Below are 21,557 nucleotides of genomic sequence, written 5' to 3'. Positions count from 1 at the left end.
GTTTTCTTTTCTTTCTTTCTTTTTTTTTTTTTTTTTTTTTTGTGGGTGTCTAATCTAATTCCGTACAGCTGCAATATATTCTGTTTTTCCTTACAGTTCAGCCGCTGTAAAGAGACAGTGCCCGGCCACCCATACAGCATTCCTTTGTGGCAGACAAGGGACTGGTGAAATGCAACATAGATGGTCTAAGGACCCTGTGCAATGGAAACTCCAATTGAAATTGTACATAACCACTAACATTCTACCTATTCAAGGGGGCTGAAGATGGAGTGTAAGAAAAAGCTCCAAAGCCAGAGCGCTGTTGCAGCCTCGGCCTCATTTTCCAACAGGTACACTGGAGTTATAAATACATGCACGGGCCACAGGGATGGTGCAGGTAGACAGGAGCTGCGTGGGTGTTGGCCAGCTCCCGGACTCATCTTTGGCAGTATGGAGTGCTGGCATGTTGTACTTGTTCTGTGAAAATCTGGGTCCACACTTCTATTCTGCATGCCTGGTTTCTTGAAGGGACAGTGACCTCTGCCAAGACAATAGCTAGTGGGGCTGTTAACATGGAATAATGAGAGTTGGTGTTGGTCTGGATCTGGTTAACTGGGGGAAAGGAAGGAAGTCACTATGACTTTATCTTACTTTGCTTTGTAGAAGTCTTTCATATAATCAGAGGGCTAGAAAAAAAACAGAGATACATATGCTGACTGCTATATTTTACAGAAGAGGAAATGGAGGCACTCAGAGATAAAGCCACTTATACAAAACCATGGTGAGATAAGGGTTCTCAAAGATTGTTTGGTTGTATGTAAGAGAAACCCAGTTGGATGAGGTGAGGGTCAAGGTAAGCCCAAGGCTTTGGGGCAAGAAGTGCCGAAGGGAATGGAACCGGGATCTTAAAACCTTTGGAAACTAAGATTTCTTATTCTCCTTCTCTCTCTTTTCCCCATAGTATCTTGTATTTGTTTCTCTGCTCATCTCTTTCCATCTCCTTTTTCTCAATTCCCTGAGAAGGACAGGGAAATTGGCTACCATGTCTACTAAGTGATAGAACTGGAACAAGGTCTTGGACTCCTTTTCCTGTGCTTTTCCATTACATTGGCTGTGTCCACATGAACTCTCAAAAGTCAAGTACAAATTGAAATAGGAATTTGGAACTGGGTTTAGGACAAGAGAGAATTATCTGTTTCTTAGATCTGAAACCTCATGCTTTGGTCTGGGCCTTCCCATCTGCCTCTCTTTTGTTTTGTTTCTCAGACTCTTTAGAGGGATGAGGGTGGCCTGTTTATTGAGTTCACCTGAGCTTCCAATGGCTAGCTTGGCATTATTTTAGAAACCTGGCTTCAGTAAAATAAATAATAATGAAAAGAGTTTTTCGGCAATTCAGCAATCCTCTCAAATCGACTGTAGAATTTAGAGCTGGAATTGAAAAGACACATTTGGTCGGACCTTCCCCCACCTTCACCTTCATTTTACAGATGGGGAAACTGAGACTCTGCGAGATCAAAAGGACTAATGCAAGTGATCCTAAAATCTAGTGGCAGACATGGGGCTAATGAAGACTCTGTTCCTGATCTGCTGCTGCCTGAAACAGCTGCTTACAACAGCTCCTTCCTTGGGCCTGGAAACCAGATGTGAGGACATTTGGGGAATGAGAATCCACTTGAAAAGCCGACCAGTGTCCAGGCCTTCTTTGCATGTTTCCAAAGAGCCCAGAGAGTCACTGCCTTCCTCAAGGACGGACAACATAGTCTGCCCAGCCCACAGAGCTGCCAGGAGAAGCCAGGTGTCAGAGGCTTTAGTCCCTGGCGTGGCTCCTCCACTCCAGAGAGGAGCTGAAGGCAATTCTCGCATTGCCCCTGCAGCAGTGGAGATATCTTTCTCCAGCGCTCGTGTACATCCTTGGGACAGAAACACACAGCCATTCTCCCTGCTCACAGCCAGGCCCCACCAGCATAGAGTAGCATTTATGGCTCCTTTGTGAGGCGCAAATCTAAACATGCAGTGATTTCATTTTTCTAACAACAGCATTTCTAGTCTTCCCACAGCACTAATCAGTTGCCACCAGAGCATCTCTTGCTTCCAAACATTTTCCTTTTTCTTTGCTTCTGGGAAAGCACACAGTTCAGGAGCCTTATCCACATGGATGGCAATCCCATTCTTTGGCTTCTCTGCGGTAGATCAGATTTAAAAAAAAAAACAAAAAACAAAAAAATCAAGCTTCCTTACCTATACCTATCTCTTCACACATTCCTGCATTATGTTTGATTCATTTATCAGCCATGAGTGGATCCCACACTGCAGGACCCTGGGCAGTAATGGATCACCAGAAGGAAGAGACGCCCTTTGCAGGCCATTCCTGACTTTTCCCGGCAGCTAGTGGCCTTGGGGTAGAGTCATTTACCTCTCAGCAGGGCAGGTATCTCGCTTGTAAAAGCTGAAGAATAGAAATGGTGGGGCCATAGTTGTAGTCATCAGCGGGTCTACTGTGCAGTCTGAGGGTGAGGGTGGCAGCCACATTAACTATGAAGTCAATGGCCCCTGGAATTGTGTAACACACACCTGCACACCCATGCAAAATGGCCCAATTGGTACCAGAACTTTAAACGCAAGGTTTTCCCAAGAGTTTGCACTGTGGCCGAGGAAACCCAGGATCCTGACTGGCCTGGCTGGTGGAGTAATCGTCAAGAACCAGGGCTATGTGTCAGAGACTTTGAGTTCGAATCGCAGCTCTGCCACTTCCCAGCAGTGAGGCCATGAACAAGTTAAATATAGTAGGTGTTCAATAAATCTTTGCTAATTCATTATTATTGTTCCTACCACTACAGTGATCCTGTCTTAATCAGGGGCTGGCTCACCTGTGTGGCTCTGGTTCTCCCTCTGGCTGAATTGCACACTTCTGCACTTGGTCTTAGCCAAGAGGCCAAGAATCAACTACCATTGCACGCTTCTGGCCCTGAGGGGCATCTCTAGATTTTAGGGCCCTTTCCAACTCACCTTGTCCTTGGTTATCTGACACAGGAAATCTGAATTCCTCCTCCTAAGCCTCATCACCCACTTTTTCCATAGCGACCTCATGTCTTTTCATGGAAAAGTGTTTTGGCAGCAATTTGAAGGATGAACTAGCCATTGAGTATTCATGAATAAATGAAGCAAATCTAAAATATCTCGCAATGAACACATTCATTGCAGCAATTGACCAAGGTGTCTGAGTCTTAAAACTAATCCAAGGTCTCCTGGAGATATTTTTTGCTTGTCTTTTGGTGAGATTTGCAGACGGGGCTTTCTCCAAATATTTCTGAGTCTGTTGTTCAGTGCTATTTTGAGTTCTTTCACATGTGGAATTTATTCCTATACTTAGCTCTTACCCAGCACCCTGGGGTACTTGAAAATGTTTTCAATTTGAACAACTATAGTGTATTAACAAATCCTTGCATGTGCTTTGCAAAGCACTTAAATTCAGCTGACTTCCTATCTCAGCCTCCTTTTCCAGCATAATCTCCAGCCCAAGCTGTGCTGACCACACCTTTTGCAAAACTTTGACCAAAGAATGTGCCCAGCTGAGGACAGATTCCACAGACAGCAACAGGTCCCTATTAGTGAGTGAGCCACAGAAATAAAATGCCTCTGATGCCAGAAAGTGGGCTCTCAGAAAAATTTCAACTGGAGAAAGATAACAGAAATGTACACAATTAGGAGCATTGCCCAGCGTCTGGGCAATGTAGAGTTTTTTACCCAAAGCTCTGTCCTTCTGTGTAGATAAGGGATATCGCTTGTCAAACAGCACACTGGCAACGTTCTGACTTCCTTATTTATGTCTAAGCATGAACCAAAAACCTGGAACTCATACCTCCACTCACCTTTCTTTTCTGATGAATCAAACTGAGCATTCTGACTCAGCATTGTCCCGTGTCTAGGAAAGGAGAAACAGTTACCCACCCGGGAAACAGGGAAAGAGTGGTGCCTTGCAGTAACACTCTTCATATCACAAGAATGCTATCTGAAACTCATAAGCCCTAGAAGATTTAGCCCAAATGAAGGACCTTGTTAGCAGCTGTTTCTCAAGCCCTTCCTCTCCTCTTATTTCTTTTGTTGACTTGCAGCAAGCTACACAAAAGGAACCTCTTTCTTCTTCTGCCCACAGATTCCTTTCTCAAAAGCCATTCTAAGAAATAACCCAATTCTGTCTCAAATAGAAGGGCTTTCATTCTCAGTCCATTATATTGTTTATCTTGGGAATTTCCTTCCAGTTTTAGGTTTTTTGTTTTTTTTTTTTTTTTTTTTGTTTCTACCCAAAGTTAAGCACATGGCTTGCACTGTGAGGAAGATTACCCTAGTGGTAGGAAATAGACCACCATCTTGGTATTGTGATCAAGCCACATGGGTTCTGGGCCCCATGCTTTGTAAGCATACTTGGCAGAGGAAAATATATTTATACTAAGTTAAGAGGCAAATTATCCACAGTCAAAATGACTAATCATTGTTTAACTTAAATGTGAAAGATAATGGAGAGAGGAATGCAGCATTTGTAAGGAACTGAAAGACTGAATAATGTATAAGCAGGTGAGGTGCGGGCCTGTGAGTATGAACATATATCCATGATGTGTCTGTGTGTGGGGTTTATGTAAAACATAGAAAGGCATATCTACTTCTGCAAAAATAAATCAAGAAAATATGATGCTATCTACAGCTACACTATCATCACTGCAGCACCATTATTAGCTGCTTTAACAAACAACTCAAACAAGCTCAGTTTTCCTTAATTCCTTTGAAAATGTTTTATATATTTGAAATACCATATAATGGTATTTTGCGGACAAATCATAGAAACAAATGGCAACATTTTTAAACACAGATAAAAAATAAAAACCATGATGCAACACATACACTATAAAAGCTCTACCTGTGACTACTTCACAATTCAAGGTGGTGGTTTGTTATGCGAATAAAACCTATTTTGAATTTGCCCTATGAAAAATGACAGAGATGGGCCGGGCGCGGTGGCTCAAGCCTGTAATCCCAGCACTTTGGGAGGCCGAGGCAGGCGGATCACAAGGTCAGGAGATCGAGACCACAGTGAAACCCCGTCTCTACTAAAAATACAAAAAATTAGCCGGGCGCGGTGGCGGGCGCCTGTAGTCCTAGCTACTCAGGAGGCTGAGGCAGGAGAATGGCGTGAACCCAGGAGGCGGAGCTTGCAGTGAGCCGAGATCGCGCCACTGCACTCCAGCCTGGGCAACAGCGTGAGACTCCGTCTCAAAAAAATAAAATAAAATAAAATAAAATAAAATAAAATAAAGAAAAATGACAGAGATCAATAGTAAACTTTTTGGTGCTTCAAATGGGCTCAAATACATCCTGTTAGAATTTAGAATGTCTTAGGATGGCTGATAACACAAAGGCAAATGATCCTGGGGTGTACAGAAGGAAAATTGAGAGAGATTTTAAATTTGCTCATTCTGGTCTAGGAGAGGAACATTTGCCTGCTAATTTGCTCAAAGACTGACATTCATGGAGCAAATTTTTCGTCTTTCTGTTCCCATCTTAGGGAATTCTTCTGGAGACATCATATGCCTCCACCTCCACATCAAATTGGCCATCAGATCCTGCAAAGTTCACCTCTGAGGAGCTCTGGGAGTCACCCCTTTCCCCTTCGACTGCCACTGCCTTAGAATTGGCCTGTGGCATCTGCTTCTTGGGTTGCTATATTCTGTGCCTCTAACATCATTCTCAACCCATTCTCCCTGCTCCAGCCAAAGAGAGCCTTCTGGAACAGAGAGCTACATGCCATTTAACTGTTTAGAAACCTTCAGTGGGTTCTGGTTCTGGTCAAGGTGCGTGAAGCACATACCACTTCGTCTCTCCCACTGAATGCCGTAAAAATCCCTGGAGAAAAATGCAGGGAGCAGCTACCGACAGACACAGAAAAGTAAAACAATAACAGACAGATTGGGGAAGAACTCCAAGTACTGCAGAATGGGTAGCAGATGTAGTTGCAGGAAGAGCACAACAGAACAGGGAAATTAAAGCCCTGGATTTCTAGCCTGTGTACCCGGAAGGGGACCACCTGCAAGCTGGAAAGTGTCAGGGAGATGCTGGAGAAGAGGGAGCTCAAGGAAGGGATCCTAGAAAGACGTAGATGAACTCCTGGGCTGCACATACCCCTGACTACTTAGTAAAAATCTCTGCTAAGGTGTCGGAACACCTGTGCACGTGGCTCCCACCTCAGGGGCAGCCTGCAAACGAGTAAGCAATTTCCAGAGCCCCTGACATTGGTGCCAGATGAACCAGGGTTCAAATGTCTGTTCTGTGGGTCATCCTCCTTACCAGCTGTGTAACCTGGAGAGCCATCACCCTCATCACCCTCTCTGGGCACAAAAAAAATGAACAAGAATTTGGGGGCTGAGTGAGTAGTGAGAGAAGAGATTAGAAAAGCATTCTATGAAAGGTGCCTGCTGTGGCTGGGATATGGTTTGTTTCCCCCACCAAATCTCATGTTGGATTTGATCCCTAAAGTGGCTGTGTTGGCAAGTGGGACCTAATGGGAGATGTTTGGGTCATGGGGGTGGATCCCTCAAGAGTAAGTTGATGTCCTCCATTGGGAGTGAGTGGGTTCCAGGGATTTGTAGAGGAAGTGGCTGGCACATTCCCTGGGGCTGGAGGACAAAGGAAGGGAGCAGAACAAGGCTGAGACCCTGGCTTGCCATAGGCCACCTACATGTCCAGGACACAACTGGGCTGGTCAGGAATGGGGATGGATGATCCGCGATGGCAGCAGCAGTACTCTACCGGTTCTTCCTGCACAGGCATGCACTCTGATCAGGGACACGTGATGGTAGAACATACAGAGGGCCACATGGAGCTTTTGTGCTCTCTTCCCAATTTCTGTATGTATCTTCAGTCTTAACAGTAGAGTCTCTGTTTCCTTGGCTGACCTTCTAACTGCTCCCTAAACAGCCCCACCTGAGTAATCTTTCACATCTGTGCACCCAACAACCCACCTTCCCCTTTTTCCAAAGAGGCCCATTAAAGGTTAGTGAAAGTCCAAGAACAGCATTTCTTCCCATGTAGTGTGGCAAGAGATTCCTCTTCACATGCATGAACTCTCTTTCTCTCTCTCCCGTGAAACTTCATAAAAGCCTACTCCGCTGGCCCCTCGTTTTCCTTCCCCTTTGACTTTCCCATCTTGGGTGTCTCTGCCAGTGCCATCTGGCTGCCTCAGGTCCTGTTGTCCTTCTGGTTCACTCTAGACCCTGCTCTCCTGGCCACCTCATTCCAACATGTGCTTCCAAGTTTTTAATCATGGTTAGGTTGATGGTCGTGCCATGTATGTCCTGAATGAAGATGACGCCATTGATGCGCACAGCCTATTGTTGAAGTCAACACATGTCTATTTTTAATGATAGAAATGAATGAATTTGAAGAATTGTGTTTTTTGTATGCAGGATGTTTCATTGTAAGTGGCTCAGAAATAGTAGCAATAAGTTTCGGTTTCATAGTCAGCTGTATACTTGCGGCGTCTGTAGGGCCTGGTGGTTGGAAGGACATAGAATGTGGAAGATGAAGTCATGCTTCTTCTCCCATTAGAAGGGACTCACCTCTGCTCTCATTTTCGCTGGTTTCTTGCCCATATATCAGGCTCCAGCCCTCTGATCTGCTCTTAGGAATGGTTTCTTCAAGTTCTCTTTATGCCAAGCTAATCCTACGGCCCTCGGGCACTGACCCCACACAGTCCTAATGCCAGGAGAGCAAACATCTCTGCTAAGATACCGGAATACCTGTGCACATGGCTTTCACCTCAGGGGCATCCTACAAATGACTAAGTAGCTTCCAGAGCCCCTGGCATTGGCGTCAGATGAACCAGAGTTCAAATCTCTGTTCTGTGGCTTATCCTCCTCAGCAGCTGTGTAACCTGGAGAGCCATCACCCTCTCTGGGCTCAGTTTCTTCATCTGTTGAATGGGGATAATCTGCACAAACCATCCACCATGAGCTTTGTGCACTACTGATGAATAAGAAAGGTTTTTAAAAACTTTCTGTCTCTTTTTCCAGCTGTAACCATGGCCCCTCCTCCTGCCCAGCTAACCCAGTCCTGACAGTGCAGTCTGGGCCACTCACATTCCTTTCCCTCTCCTCTCGGGTGGGAGTGGATTGGCAGTTAAGACTGTACAGTTCATTAGCAGGCAATTGGACAGGTGACACTGCCTGCTGGCAAAATAAACAGCTCAAGGGAAAGCAAATGTCTGGGCTTAGCACCTGGGTGAGGCAGCTGAGTGGGGCCTGTGGGCATCAGTTCCAATATAACAAAAAACCAAAGGGTGCTGTTAATATCACCACCATCTGGCACCTTCCCAAACACTGAGACCAAGGGAAGTTTCATGGGCATGAGGCCAGACTGGAAGGTATTTCTCAACCTTCTAGATAATGCGCAGTTTGGTTGGGGAGGGGACTTGAGAGATTAAGTGTAGATAGGTAGATGGTGGCATAAAAAGTGAACATAGATCACAGAAAGCGAATTTAAGATAGGGATGTTGCAGGATCTTCTTTGCTTGTGGCTTTTTGACTGCCCACTCACTCTCCTTCCTCTCAAGCAAAAGTCACCAAACTCCACACCTTGAAACCCCTGAAGGCCCAGGGGTGATGTGAGGAGTGAGCCAGGGTGCAGCTCTACCCACTGTGATATGGGTGGCTTGGGTTCAGCTGGGAGCCCCTCTCCTCTAGCGCTGAGACCCTGGCTCCCACTCCCTCTCTCTGCCCCAGGTCCCATCTTCTCGGGCCCACGTGGCTGGCCCCATGTGTCTGACCACCTGCTCTGCGGCTGCCCGCGGTGGAGTGGCCCACAGAAGCCCCTCTTCCATTTTGCAAGACAAACAGAGGAACAGATGGAAGGGGCCGGCTGAGAGCCCAGAGCACAGCTGTCCCAGCTGCCTGCTCTCGTGTACTTTGCACCACCTGACATTGGCCTCTGTGAGCATTCGGCGGGGCGGGTGGGCGGGGGGCGTGGCAGGGGAACCGGAGGCAGGAGGACCCTGCAGTAACAGTAATCAGACTGCAAGTCTTGCCAACTGTCTCTCCTCCTTTCAGTTGAAGACATGGACTTCCCTGTCTGCTGAAGCAGGAAATAGGGGTGCAAGAAACAGGACAAGGAATGGGATAAGGAAAAATCTCAAACAGGAAGCCTACTGCCCAGCCCGGCAATGGCGTGGGTGTTTATTTTTCTCACCACGATCCTATCAGGAATTTCCCAGGTTATGTGAATATGTTGATCCTGCACATAATACTCAAGGCCCCCAGAGTTCAGGATCTTCAACTATTCCTTAAAGGGGCAGTCACCTGGAGTGGGGGGGTGTTCAGATGAAACATTTGCTCTGCCCAGCACTCCCTCCCCTGAAATCCTCCCAAAGTGAAGTGGGCTTCTTGCTGGTCATGGTCTCCTTGGTCTATGAGTGTTTTCTTAAACTCCACTGCCCTGGAGCAGCAGGCGAGGAATCTGAGTCAAAGGAAGGGAAACCCAGCATTAGTGTCAGGCTTTTTTCCCAACAGTGAAACCTCGGCATTCCAGCCTCAAGCCCATGCATCCCTCCTTTCTCCTGGGAAATGTCTCCGTGGTGCTCTCTGTGTCTCATAGGCCCCAGCGGCAGTTCTCCTGGAGGTTTCTGTGGGTCACCAGCCCTTCACCACTCCCTGCAACCCCTTGTTCTGCCATGGGGGTATAGGTGAGTGGTCCCACTCCCCGGTTCTCCTGACTGGGGGTGGTCTTCCTGTTGCTTTCCGTTGGCGAGGTTGTAGCTGCCTTTGTGGCTTCTTCAATAGACGTAGTGCTGAGTGGAGAAGGCAGAAAAGCCCTCTCCTTCCCTGATTACGCTCCAGCTCTAAGCCATAGAACTTAATGCCCGCGGAGGAAGTGCTGTTTCCTCAGGGCTCTTTCTGTCCACTTTCCCCACTCTTCCTCTCCTCCCTTCCCTCTGCTGAGGTTTGTGGCAGAGCATCTGGGTGGCCCAATGAGGACTTGGCCGACACCAGGTTCTGCTCCCTCTTCATTGCTCCTTCCTCAGACACACAGCCAGTGTCCCAGGACCGAGCTTACCCTCATCGACTCTTGGTGCCTGCAAGTGAAGTGTCCTCCTGTTTCGTCCCTTGCCCCAGAGGTTAAGGTACAGCTGTAGCTTCCCAGCCTCCAGTGGCTCTTTAGACTGTGAAAATAAAACCACGGCTGACTTATCCCTATGGACCAAGTTCTCAGTCAAACTACAGAAAAACTCTTGAGTATATATGAAATAAAAAAACCACAGAGAAGATGATGGGTAGATTCTTCTTGTTTGGGAAGGTTTCCTGACTCCTTTACAGCTTGGAATATGCTTCCTTTCTGAGTAAAAGAAAAATAATCACCAAATTTAGGGTTATCTCTTTAGGTATCCCAAAAAGATAATAAAGCTTTTTCTTTCTTATCTCTGCTTCTTTTTTTTTTTTGAGATGGAATCTCGCTCTGTCGCCCAGGCTGGAGTGCAGTGGCGCGATCTCGGCTCACTGCAATCTCCGCCTCCCGGGTTCACGCCATTCTCCTGCTTCAGCCTCCCGAGTAGCTGGGACTACAGGCGCCGCCACCACGCCTGCCTAATTTTTTGTACTTTTTTAGTAGAGATAGGGTTTCACCATGTTAGCCAGGATGGTCTCGATCTCCTGACCTCGTGATCCGCCTGTCTTGGCCTCCCAAATCTCTGCTTCTATTATGTGATGAAGAGAGAGAGAGACCCAGAAGGTTAAAAAGAATAAGGCTGTCTTTTAATTAGCTCTATCAACTGATAGGACATAGAGCCACCAAAGCGCACATGAGCCACATTTTCAACAGGTGGGGACAGCTGGCCTGAAATCCCAGAGTCATCCTTGGAAGACTTGGATGCCAGAAGTATCCAGGTGAGATAGAAAGGGCATCCTAATTAGGTCAGGGGAAAAACTAAGGCTAAAGAGGTTTAACTAAGTGCAAGGGTTGTTAAGTGTCTGAGTCATTTTCTGTTTGTATAACAGACTACCATAGGCTAGGTCATTTCTAAAGAAACGAAATTTATTTTTTACAGTTCTGGAGGCTGAAGTCCAAGGTCAAGGTCAAAGAGCCACATCTGGTGAAGGCCTTCTTGCTGGTGGGGACTCTGTAGAACCCTGAAGCATTGCAGGGCATCACATGGTGGGGGAGCTTGAGCATACCAAACTGGCTTTTACTAGAGACCCACTCTCATGATAACTAACCCACTCCTGTAATAACCCATTAATTAATTAACCTGCTAATCCATTAGTCAACTATTAGATTAATCCATTGATGAGGGAACAGCCTTCATGACCCAATCACTAAAGGCCCTACTTCTTAATACTATTATAATTGAGATTAAATTTCAACATGAGTTTCAGAGCGGACAAACATTCAAGCCATAGCAATAAGAAAGCTATACAATTGTTCCTGTGTGCATATTTCTTTTCTTTTTCTCTTTTTCATTTTTTTTTTATTTTTTATTTTTTTGAGATGGAGTTTTGCTCTGTTACCAGGCTGGAGTGCAGTGGCGCGATGTCGGCTCACTGCAGCCTCCACCTCCTGGGTTCAAGCGATTCTCCTGCCTCAACCTCCTGAGTAGCTGGGATTACAGGCGCGTGCCACCACACCCGGCTATTTTTTTGTATTTTTAGTAGAGATGAGGTTTCACCGTGTTGGTCAGGCTGGTCTTGAACTCCTGACCTCGTGATCCACCCCCCCTCGGCCTCCTGAAGTGCTGGGATTACTGGAGTGAGCCGCCGCGCCCGGCCTGTTTCTTTAAATCTTATTCTACTTGCATTGTTTCAATATATTCTTTGGTGAAACTATTAAACCCACTTTTTTTAAGATCTCGTGTTTAAATATCTCAATTTTGCTTGTAAAAGGATAATAGGATAGAAAAGCATGTGATTATTTTCTACTCTTAACCATACCAAAATGATTAGGAAAGCCACACAGACATCAGCAGCAAGGCACTGTTGGCTTGCATAATGCTGGCATGTCCCAAATGCAGGCAAAGTTCCGGAGAGGACATTACCAGTTGCTAGCAGATTCTGGCTATATGACTCATCTCCAGGGAACAGGATCAGTGTTATTTGATTTTGCACTATCAGAGTGGTGGGTAAATGAACATGATTTTCCTCTCCTGCTTGTCCATATGTCCAAATAATTAATATCTTGTGAGAACAAAATGAATCCAATGATAGCTAGCATTTATCAAATACTCATTATGTACGTGGAACTTTTAGTCATTTTCGTAAAGTAGATCATTTAATTCTTCACAAACCCTGTGAAGTAGGCATTACAGTCTCCATTTTGCTGAACAGGACAATGAGGTGAAGAAAATGCTGAATCACTGCTTGAGGTCACAGAGCAGGTGAGTAGTGGGGTTGGGATTCTGGCCGGATTCCAGAACCTGGGCAGAAGAACTCCTGGAATTGAGGGAGAAATTTTAGGTTGTGCCTAAATCAAAAGCTGCCCTTTGCCTGCCAGAGTTTCTAATAGCCTCTTCTTTAATCAACGTACCATTTTTCACCCTTTGATAAAGTAATAATTTTCACCCCCTGCAAATTTAAAAGTATACGGAATCAGGTTAGAACCATTTCTGTCCCAGGAATATCCAATATGATGAAAGGTTTGGTTGTTTCCCCAGGGATTTAGTGTTCCTGTAAGGAGTGTTTTTCCTGACATTATCAAAGTGTATGTCTTATTTTTGCATTGCCTTGACTTCTGTAAGTCAAGATTTTGTAATGCGGGACATTGATGGATTGACTGTTATAAACAAACTTGTGTATGTGAAAATGTATGTGCATTCACTTTTGTGAAGAACACAACATTTTTTAGGGTTGTCAGATTATTTCGACAAAAAGCTGAATGCTTTTGATTTTAAAAAATGTCAGCCCCAAAATATGTACATTATTAGGAAATTTATTGGTTACAATATATTTTATATTTTATACCAATTTTGCAACTTTTGTCAATTTTACTATTTAAAAAATTTATTTGCTTCTGTGATGGTGAATTTTATGTGCCAACTTGGCTAGACCATGGTTTCAAGCTTTTGGTTAAACACTGGTCTAGATATTGCTATAAAGGTACTTTTTAGACATGATGAACTTTTGAATCAGTAGACTTTGAGAAGGCAGATTATTTTTCATAATATGAATGGGCCTCACCAAGTCAATCGAAGATTTTAAGAAATAAAAGACTGAGGTACCCCTAGGACGAAGAGATTCTGATCCAGTCTGCCTTCAGACCTGAGCTGCAACATCAACTGTTTCCTGGGTCTTCAGCCTGCCTGTTTGCTCTGCAGACTTTGGACTTGCCAGCCCCTATAACTATGTGAGCCAATCCCTTAAATCTCTTTTTTTTTCTCTCTCTCTCTCTATATATATACACACACACACATACATATATATACACACACAAACATATATGTATATATGTGTGTGTATGTGTGTGTGTGGTGTATATGTATACTACTTGTATACATATATAGATAGACACATACACACACACATTCTGTTGGTTCTATGAGTCTTATTCCCTGCAATATGCATACCATGTTGGGTCCAATAGTCCATATATTACTGATGACACTGAAAGTTATTTCACACTGTTATTTGCCAAAGGAAATGAAAAGAAATTCAAATCATTTCAGCAAATTTGGAGTAGCAGATTCTTTGTGAAAAATGTATTTTCACTTTTCAAGAAATGTGTTCCCTCAAAAATCGGGCATAATATTTAAGGGAAAATTTGCAAGGAGCCCTGTTCTCCATGGTGACAACATGCAGAGTAGAACTACTTCATCGAAACAAGATTTCTAGTGATTAGCTAAAACCCAAAGCTCCAAAACACAGTGAAGTGGATTTTAAAAGGAAACCCTGTCTCCCAGTGTTTGAGAATTATATATACATACAGGGCCTCAGAGTCAATGAATTGAGTATATGAACTCTTAAATAGTCCTTCCACAATAGAAAGAGAAAGAAGTAGTGATGGAGCATTTGCAGGTGAGAGGATTCTAGGATAGGGATTCCAGGAGAGGAAGGGGAAGAGCCCAGGGCTGGTGATGCGGTGTGGGTGTGTGGTCTACCAGGGCTTCCATCAGAGCTTAGGCTCTCCTATCCCTTTGGAGCAAGATTACTGTTAAGCCCTATACTACCAACTTGGAGCATAAACAATTTCATTCCAAAGTAGCATCTCAAAGCAAAACAATGAGAGGCCTAGACCTCACAGGTTAGCAGGAGACACATCTTACCCCACCCCATCCTTCAAACTTCCTCCAATGGCATATTCTACAATTTTTGGGTTGTGTGCCATGTCAAAAGATTAGTTCCAGTTATTTTAATTTCTTGGTTGGTGCCAGAACTCTGTTTCACCTTTGAAGGTGCTGCTGCCCTGCTCCTGGAGGCGATATGGCTTGTTTTGCTCTCTCCCTCTGGCAGCCATCCTGACTGGTCTCAGTGCTGCCTGCAGATATATAATGTGCTGTGTAACGCTCGGTCAAGGGGAGCCTTGCGAGGGTGGGGATTTGCAGCATTACAACTCTTTGGGGTTGCAGTTCTTCTTTCCTTTCACTCACTCAGCCGTTTCCTTAGGGTGCAAGTCTGTTTCCATGATGGCTCACCACTGGGGACAGAATCAGTTGCTGAGGGGGCCTTAAATCCTGGAACCACCATTCCCTGTTAATGCTTGGCCCTTATTGTTCGCAGGTACTGTCTCCTTCTCCATATGGTGAATTATTTATTTTTCAGAAGCATATTGATGCATAGTCAACAACCAGAAAATCTTGGTGACATATAATCCTGGTGTTTATTTATTGCTCATAAGTCTACAAGCCAACTGTGGTTTGATTGATCTAGGCGTGGCTCAGTGGGGCGTGGCTGCAGGTTGGTTTTAGGTCTTCTCCACGTGTCCCTCATCCTTTTGGAGTTGGCAAACCACCCAGAACACAGTCTTCTCATGCAGAAGTGCAGGTGGGAGAACACGTTCCAGCTTTTGCTAACATTGCATCAACACTGCAAATCACATGGCCAAGCGCAAGAGCAATGGCAAGGGGAAAGCATCTTATGAAATTTCACCCTAGAGGCTGTGAGGAGTGAATCTCCAAAATTCAAACTAGCACACCATCTAAGCAACTTTACACAGCCTTTTCCTAATTTCTACCTTGCTGACAGTTACCCCACTATGTCTAACAGCCTTAGTAATTTTGAATCCTAAAAGAAAGTGTTTGGGTTCTCAGGCTTCTTCTCCCAGATGTCCACTCTGCTCCCCAAAACAACTGTCTAATCACTTCTCAGCATATTCTAAGCTGCTTATACCAACGGCCCTGTGGGTAACAAGCTATGAATCACCAACTCCCTACCAAGCTGAAGCTCAGGCCTGGTTCAGGCAAAATGTTGTAATAAAGAATATAGCTCAAAAGGGATATTATATTGAGTCTCAGCTCTTCATTCCTTTTTATTTGCGCACAAAATATCCATGTCATTCTGCTACTTTGCTGTTCACTTACTCAAATACCTTTGCTTGTTTGCCATTAATTGATATGGAGTTTATTAATAATAGAGAAATAAAAATTATGACAACCTAAGCATGTTCATTATCTGAATATTTGCCAGCTATTATGTATAGAGAGCTGACCAATGTAAAATATTATTTTTAAATTGCATAATATTATTTTCTTTAATTATCTGTGATCAAGTTAGACATTAATAAATGCATATTTATTCCCTGTGGTCAGCCAAGACTCTCTCATTGGTTTAATTTAAATTTGGAAATGTTGAGTAGAGTAGGACATTACCTAGATGCATGACTATAACAATTCATTTGGTTTAGTTAATTTTGAAGGCTGATATTTGCTAGCAAGTAATTACACCATTTATACAAGTCTTTTTTCCCCTCGTGGCAAGTTTGATATGTGATCAGCCAGTAGATTAATCATTTGTGATATATTTTCAATTTTCATCCTTTATCATTTGGAGTGAGTGTCCCCCATCATTGTGGATGGTTCTACTAAGAAAGGCTGAGGAGGATTGGATGGTAGGAAGTGGGGATTTGGGGGCAGCTCCGCCTTAGTTCTCTCCTAACTGACAAATTCAACTTCAGCGAGAGCTCAGGCTTTTACCCCCAAACAGGGCGGGGGTGTGAGATGCAGTGTTCAAATCATAGCTCTGGTGTCAGAGACTGGGATGTTTGTCTTCACGACACCAATTTTTTTTTTATTATTATTATTATACTTTAAGTTCTAGGGTACATGTGCATAACGTGCAGGTTTGTTACATATGTATACTTGTGCCATGTTGGTGTGCTGCACCCATCAACTCGTCAGCACCCATCAACTCGTCATTTACATCAGGTATAACTCCCAATGCAATCCCTCCCCCCTTCCCCCTCCCCCCTCCCCATGATAGGCCCCGGTGTGTGATGTTCCCCTTCCCGAGTCCAAGTGATCTCATTGTTCAGTTCCCACCTATGAGTGAGAACATGCGGCACGACACCAATTTTGATTTCTGTACTTTAAGTAAGTTACACAACCTGGCCAGTCCTTGATTTTGCCTCATAATATATTTGAAATAAGGTCATATATTTGAAAGGATTTTAGAAAAGTAAGGTGCTACACAAATATTTATTTTTGTCATTCTCAATATTGTTAACATCCACAGGAAGTTTTCCTTCAATTATAGTTTTCAAAGGAATAAATGCATTTACCTCTCTTTTGTTTCTTTTGTATTTAATGGTAACGTTACAATGGGAAACTTAGGAAATTTGTAGTGTTAATATCAAAGCTTTTTTATTTTTCAACACTCCCTGCCTGTTTGTGTTAAAGATATTTTGGTCATGATTGATTTTTACTTTAGTCTAGGATTATGTAGTTTCATTTCTTTGATAATAGGAACACAAACAATTTCATATATTAATGGAAGAGTACTGTGGGTTAGCCCTAACTTTACTTTTCCCATCTTGGCTTCTCCAGCTCCCACAATGGGTGGCCCATTGTCAGGCTCAAGTTCTCAGCCCACTCTTGCCTTCAACTACTGGAGCAGGGGTTGGCCCGAGTGCCAAATTCCCCTAGGTTTATCTGACCTGAACAAAGCTCTGATGCTGAAGGCTGGCTTGACAGTTGCACCTTCCACTCCCCCTCAGCAATACTTTCCTCAAATTGGCCCTCTCTTGGGCCTTGGTTTTCAAACCAAAGCCTGTGATTCGGTTTCGGTTTTGGTCTGAGACCTAAGTGAAGAGCTCCTCTCAGTGCTCCTCCCTGGGGCCTGAAGCCCTGCTGCTGGGCCAGTCTAGGTCACCTGTGAGTCAACCTGCTAAGTATTGTGTGTCTAGTTTCCACACTTCTAAGGGTGTTATTATTTTAAGAGGTGGTACTGGGTTTTCTCTTAGGGAGAGAAATGTCTTTGTTGAGGAAAATTCCTTGATAAATCACTGGAAGCAGAAGGTGACAGGGGGAGATGAAAATGTCACCAGGATCTCAAGACACAAAGTAGGCAAACCGGTCTGTACAGGGAACAGGTGCAGTGGGAGGGAGAAGAAAGGAGCTCCTGCCAAGAAGAGGTATATGTGGATCAGGAGCCCCACAGGCAGGTGGTTTGTGTTCTTTCTGTGCAATGTGTGAGGTCCCTTCTCAAGTCAACAACATTTACTACATGCGCAACTGCCTTGTGTGAGTGCATTTTTTAAAAAAACAAAAATCAAGAAAGGACTGAGTTACACAAAAGGAGGCAACACTGCCTGTATTCTTTAAAAGAAAACAGAGATGTTTCCTCTCAGACGACCCACTGGGACTAGGAAATGGAAGAAAGTGTAACAAAGGGAATATTTTCATGAAGGTGGACAGAATTAGGGGAAACAAAAGCAGGAAGGCAAAGTATTTGCAGCCAGCAATGGGGAGCTGTTTCCCTGGGGGGCGTGAAAGGGAAAGGGGAGGGAACAGTTCCTAAAACCAGGAGGTGGTTGCTGGAGCTGTCAGCTGGCAGCCATTGAGAGAGGGCTCCTTCGAGTGGAAGGAGGATGGCTGCCTTGACCTCATCCTCTCTCCCTCTCTGATCTCCTGCTAGTCCCTCTCATTGGTCAAACCCAAAGGGATGCCAAAAGGCAAGGGGGCTCATGCATGTTAACCACTCAGGACACCCACCAGGGTGGGGAAGGATGGGACATAGATCTGGAGGGCCAATAAAAAAAATAGTATGCCATGGAGGCAAGGACCCTAGGCAGTGGTTACCTGAGAGCATGACCCTCCTAGGAATGCTCTAAAATACTTGAGATGGCTTTGACGGTCCACAGAATAGTGCTCAAACTAAATGTGTTTAGTTTTTGTGGGGTTGGAGCACCCCATGTGCGACGAAGTTATGAAAGTGTTACCATCTCAATTGCCCATCTATTGGCTTTGCTTGATAAAACCCAGGATACCCTCCGGAAACACTTGGTTCTGGCAGTTCTTTTGAGCTGTGGCTGAGTTTTATCTGCCCCTTGGTAGCCATGCCTTGTTGGATCTTCATGATCAGTTGGGCCCATTTCCTGTTACTGGGCCTTGCATGGTGGTATACCCAGTGCCCTGTCTTGGCTGTTAGCCTCTGCACCTTGTTATGACTGAAGAGTCAAAGGTTCCAGACAAGTCCTAAGGTACGGCCTTCTGTGTCTCTCATAAATTTTCAACATTCTTGGCCATCCATGGAGCAGACAGGCACTCATCATCCATATAGAGGCCTCAGGATTTCTTTTTAGTTCTATAGCCTGTATTTGATTCCTGAATAAATATGCCTGCACCTGGTCCATTCATATCCATGAGAGGTACAGGTAAAATATCTATCTCACCGGGCACAATGGTGTGTGCATATAATCCCAGCTACTCAAGTGGCTGAGGCTGAAGGATTACTTGAGCCCAGGAGCTTGAATCCATCCTAGGCAACATAGTTAAGTTTCCATATCTAAATAAATAAATAATAAAATACCTATCTGATATCAACCTTTTCAGGTAAGTGGATATTTTGAAGGTGACTTTGTTAATTTCAGAGTTGCCACTGATATTTTCAAAGAACTCAAATGTTCTCATTGCATAGCTGGTTTGCTCTGCAGGAAACCTAAGGGGAGATGCTTTTCTATTATCATGGGAAATGTGTTATTTTGAATGGGAATTTAATCGTCATCCAAAATTTGCTCATTGGGGTTCATCATTGAAGTTGCACATTTTCCCCTCTGTCTACAAAAATCCCATTCTAATCTTTTTTGCTTCTGTCTGAGCAAACTGAATGCTGTTTAATTCACCTTGGCCTTGTTGAGCAGAACCACAATGGTATTTTGCTTGAAGCTGTGTGTTCTGGCATCAGCTTACATAAGCAGAAAAACCTGCATTTCAAAGACAGTACAAACACAAATGCAAGCACCTGCTTCCAACGGAGAGGCTGTGGAAGAATTATCTAGGTGACAGGGCGAAATTCAGCTGTAAAATGTGTGTATTGGCGGAGGCAGGCTAAGAGCTAGTTTGCAGGTTTGTGGTGGGACCTAACTGGTCCCGTATATGTGCATGGCACATTGTAAGTGCATATTATGTGGTGGCTGCCCAACCTTTATTTGTATATTATTCTATAAATATATGGTGCACCTTAGCTATTTTTGCTTAATGAGCATCTTTAGATGGGAGGGTAAGATTAGGAGAAAATGGAGTTGCTTTTTAACGCTAACTTCACAATATGGTTTGTGTCATTACATATTTATGGAGAAGGGCTGTGCTAGATATTGTAGAAACACAGACCAAAAAAAAAAAAAAAAAAAAAGAATAGGCTCTTTCTATTCTTTTTTCTTTCGATTCATGGTAAGTGGTGCAGAAGTGAAACATGCTAGCTGCTATGACGGCATAGAGCGGGCTACTATGAGACTTCATGTAAGGGGGCACTTCCCAGTTTGGGAGGGCCAGGGAAGGTTTCCCAGAGAGCTGATAGTTAATTTGAGTGCAGAAATGAGTGGGCACTAGCCAAGCAGAGTGGCAGGAGAATTGGAAGAGAGAATTCCAGGCAGAGGGAGCAGCATATACACTTGCCAGAAGGGAAGAGAGAGAACAGCAAGTTCACATTTTTTAGCCATGTGCTCTACTCCTATCACCGTGGGTCAGGGTGATGCGAGTGGAGCAAATGGCTAAGAATGGCAGGAAAGGAGTCTGGAGGTGTAAGTGGCATTGAGTCAGAAGTGACAGTGTCTGCCATGGTGCAGGATCTTGAATCAGCAGCCAAGGTGGTTTGATGGGGAATTGGGACACTTGGGCTCCAATCTTGGTTTTGCCAAGTGAACTTGAGCAGATGCCTGTACTTCTCTGAGCCTCTGTTTTGTCACCTGTGATGGGAGGCTGTTGCACACTGGTCTCATGTTCCTTTTTATTCTGACTTGGTGGAGCCTGGATTCTTTCCCAGTTCATCTCCTAGGGGGTGTAAGCTCTCATGAGGTGTCATTTGCAAGGTCCTCAAGGTGATGCCACCACCAGTCATATCCGACTATGTGCTGGGATTTTTGAATAATTGCTGGCTTTGTAGTAGATTTACTTCAGGTTTTCCTTATAGTCATCTTCAGCTTTCAATTTCACATTAGTGCAAATATTAAAAATCTATGTGAAGACCCGTTAAGATGGGCAAATTTTCCACACTATCCATTCCCTAAGGACACCCACACTATTGGCCATCCCAGATCCCTGGAAATGAATGTCAAAGCCCCTGTTGTTCATTCCTGCAAATGTGTGGAACCTTCCCTTTGTTTGCTATGTACTTTCACGCTTCCCTGATTTTGCCCAGGGGATCCTAACTTCCTGGAACGCCTTGTTCCAAACGCATGTGTTTGACCAACTCCAACTTTGACCTTCATAGCTTAGCTCTCACCTCTTTATTACAGCTTACTCTGCCCACTCCAGGAAGAAGTCAGTGCTCCTCCCCTTTTCTGCTGACTCCTACTTCTGCCTCTGGGGGAGCAGGTGTTATGTCATCAGCATTGGAGAAAGTGTCCATAGCCCTGGCCGACTGGGAGTGCCACAGGAGCATGACCAGCATGACCACACCTGATTCTTCTTTGTGTCACCAGAGCTTGACCCAGGAAAATGATAGCTCCTCAGTAGATGTGTGTTGAATTAATATGAGGTGAGCAAGTGTTGTGGACTGAATTGTGTGCCCCCTAAAACTCATAGGTTGAAGCGCTACCCCACAATGTGACTGTATTTGGAGATAGACCCTTTATGGAGGTCAATAAGGTTACACAAGGCCATAGGATGAGGCTCTAGTCCAATAGAAATGATGTCCTTTTTTTCAAAAAAAAAGGAAGGGACCCTAGAGGGGTGCACACATGGAGGAAAGGCCATGTAAGGACACAGGAGAAGGCAGCCACCTGCAAGTCAAGAAGAGAGGCCTCCCCAGAAACCAACCAGCCGACTCTTTGATCTTGGGCTTCCAGTTTCCAGAATTGCAAGGAAAAAAAATTTCTATTCTCTAAGCCATCCAGTCTGTGGCATTCTGTTATGGTAGCCCTAACAGACTAATAGAGCAAGTAAGTGAATAAATGCATCAACA

The sequence above is a fragment of the Macaca fascicularis genome, chromosome 8 (assembly GCF_037993035.2).
Source record: "Macaca fascicularis isolate 582-1 chromosome 8, T2T-MFA8v1.1".
Lineage (NCBI taxonomy): Eukaryota > Metazoa > Chordata > Mammalia > Primates > Cercopithecidae > Macaca > Macaca fascicularis.
Note: the sequence above shows the minus strand (reverse complement) of the source record.